The 3030-nt window shown below is 41.2% G+C and overlaps 1 protein-coding gene across 1 annotated transcript in view; it reads left to right on the top strand.

Annotated features, from left to right (window-relative positions):
- The first annotated feature begins 591 nt into the window (after positions 1–591).
- LOC136825767 (uncharacterized) overlaps positions 592–3030 on the top strand; it is a 506720-nt gene continuing 504281 nt past the window's right edge. Inside the window, exon 1 of the mRNA XM_067082615.1 lies at positions 592–788. The gene's annotated coding sequence lies outside the window, so the exon portion shown is untranslated. The remainder of the gene's footprint in view (positions 789–3030) is intronic.

Raw genomic sequence — 3030 nt, 5'->3', positions numbered from 1 at the left:
GAATTCGGCTGTTTATTATCCCGACGATCGTCAGGTATTGAAATAACAGCGAAAGATTATATTTAGGGCATTACCAGTTGCACGGGAGAGGGACAATGATGACTTAATCTAGCAGAGTTCGATGATGAAAAGTGGGGAAGGGGGAAGGAGGGGAGGGGTGTTATAGAGGGGGGAGGGGAGGGAAGGGGAAGGTGTTGTAGATAGGGAAGGGAAGAGGAGGGGATGGTGTTGTAGATAGGGGACAGGAAGGGGAGGGGTGTTGTAGAGAGAGAGAGGGGATGGGAGGAGGTGTGTTGTAGAGGGGAAGAAGGGAGGGGAGTGGTGTTGTAGAGGAAGAAGGGGAGGGGAGGTGTGTTGTAGAGGGGAGAAGGGAGGGAAGGGGTGTTGTAGAGGAGAAGGGAAGGGAGGGGTGTTGTAGAGGGGGGAATTGGAGGAGGGGTGTTATAGAGGAGAAGGGAAGGGAAGGGAGGGGCGGTAAGGGAAGGGATGGATAGCCGAAATGGTCGGGTGGAGAGGGGTAGGGGAGGGGGCCTGGGGGCTGGGGTCAGTTAGAAGGGGGAGGGCGAGTTTGGGTTACTCGTGGGGCGGGCCAGTCGCCGAGAAGCATCCGTCGGTCTCGCTACCTTCTGTCGGCGCGCTCCCTTCCTCGGCCTTTTCCAAAACTCATTCCTCGTGGTGTGTGTTCCGGAGGAGGAATCAACCCCCTCCTCCTCCTCCTCCTCTTCCTCCTCCTCCTCCCCCTCCTCATCCTCCATCATCATCACCCCCCTCTCCTCCTCCTCCCAGCGGTGGGTGGGTGGTTCGTCGTATATCGTTATACCTAAAACTTTGTGTCAGTTCCCCGGCTCTGACGACATTTGCATAAATATTATGTATTTTTTCCAACTTGCTAATTCCCCCCCGGATGGTTCCTCTAAAACCGACCAATTCTCTGTAAGGGGGGACCTCGCCCCTGGGGCAAACTCAACTCTTCTCCCCACCTCTTCGTGTTGTTTTTTTTTTTTTTCTCCCAGGGGCTGATCCTCGAAGAGAATCGTATCGAATCTTTTTCTGTGATGTTATAAAAATCAATGCCATCCGGGTGAATGATCTGTTTTTTTTTCTTCGTTTTTTGTCTTTGGTAATGTTGAAAAGAAAATGCAGTTGTGTCAAATATGTTTTTCCAAGAATCGAGTGAATTGTGTTCCGTCATTTGAACCAAGATGCTGCGTTTGTTCTCCTGCAGAAGGCACAGAAGAGAGAGAGAGAGAGAGAGAGAGAGAGAGAGAGAGAGAGAGAGAGAGAGAGAGAGAGAGAGAGAGACCGCCACAGGGAGAGAAAGGAAGGTGAAATGTTACCTGTCTGACAGCGTTCACCTGGTTTGGCTTCGCTCTCTCTCTCTCTCTCTCTCTCTCTCTCTCTCTCTCTCTGTGCTTTTCTCTCAACTGGAGGAGATAAAAGGAGCCCAGCAGAAATCCCCAAGACAGATGCTAAGGACCCCTTGTCAGGAGAGACGCTCGGCGTGACAGGTGTCCCTGACATCGTCAAAGAAGCCTTCGCCGTCAGATTCCTCCTGAAGGGAGAGAGGAGCACGGAAAGGACGAGCAGCAGCAGCAGCAGCAGAAGAAGAAGAAGAAGAAGAAGAAGAAGAAGAAGAAGAAGAAGAAGAAGAAGAGGAGGAGGATGATGGTGCATCTGTCTCTGCAACCCCGAGACTCCCGTGCCGGAATATTCTTCTTCAGATATGTGAACCTAATCCCTGTTTTTGTCAGTTTGTTTTTATAGATTTAGTGTGGAAAATGTCTCTTCCAATTTTGGACTGTGGGTATATATATGTATATATATATTATATATACATATATATATATATGTAAACTTAAGTTGGTAAGTATTTACATAATTAACTTTTATATATATACTATGTATGTATGTATGTATATATATATATATATATATATATATATATATATATATATATATATATATATATATATATATATATATATATATATATTCTGTATGCATAATTTGGTAAGTAATACGTCTGCAATCTATAAATACATGTGTTTACAGTGTATTAACAATCGGTACAATTTCCAAAACTTACAAGTCTTCTATCAAGAATCTAACTGAAAATCAACACCTTACCTCAAAGTGGCCTAGAATTTTCGTGTCTCAAGAACTTATCTTTTTTTTATCTTTATTATTAATAGCTTTAAAGGGAGTGTGGGAATGGGTTGTGGGTGTTGGGAGTGGGGAGATGTAATCGAATTACCGGAACTAAGCCCATGTCCTAAAATCTCCCATAACCGCCAACCTCAATATTTTGAGAGAGAACATTTTGATTCAGGTCATGTTGTAGTCTACGGCCCAGGTTATTTCTCCTCCGCCAGATTTCGGGCTGATTATCCAATATTTTTCGGGATCTTATATAGGCTGTACTTTTTTTTTTTTTTTTTACAATTTATTGTATTCTTGTATTCCCAACTGCGTAACGTGGTAGGCAATTTTGTTGTGAAATGGTTCTTTCTTTTTCAAAATATTTGAATGAAATCGTTCCTTTTTCAGTAATTTTGAAATTAATTATGGAAGGTTTGATGCTGTAGTCCCTGGGTTCATTTTTTTTATATTTTTATTTTATTTAACGAAATGATTTCTCATTGGGGTGATTTAGGTGTCTGTATGTATATTTTCTTTTATATCATTTATATATGTATTTCTATTTCTTCTTTGTAAGACACAGATTATTTAAAGATCAACTTTTTTATATATATTGGCAAGGCGTCAAAAACAAAATCTTGTGTATATGTATGTATGTATGTATATATATATATATATATATATATATATATATATATATATATATATATATATATATATATATATTTTCTCTGTTGTTATACAGCATATATGTCCTCCAGTCATCTTAAAAGGTAAATAAAAATATGTTATGTACAAAGGAGCGTATCTCTCTGTTTACAGATGTTTAATTACGCTTTGAACGAGTTGGTTTTATACACACATCCTTTATGATACAGTATGTACAGTAAG

The sequence above is a fragment of the Macrobrachium rosenbergii genome, chromosome 39 (genome assembly GCF_040412425.1).
Source record: "Macrobrachium rosenbergii isolate ZJJX-2024 chromosome 39, ASM4041242v1, whole genome shotgun sequence".
In the NCBI taxonomy this organism is placed as follows: Eukaryota; Metazoa; Arthropoda; class Malacostraca; order Decapoda; family Palaemonidae; genus Macrobrachium; species Macrobrachium rosenbergii.
The sequence above is the reverse complement of the archived record's forward strand: the minus strand, read 5'-3'. Positions and strand labels throughout refer to the sequence as shown.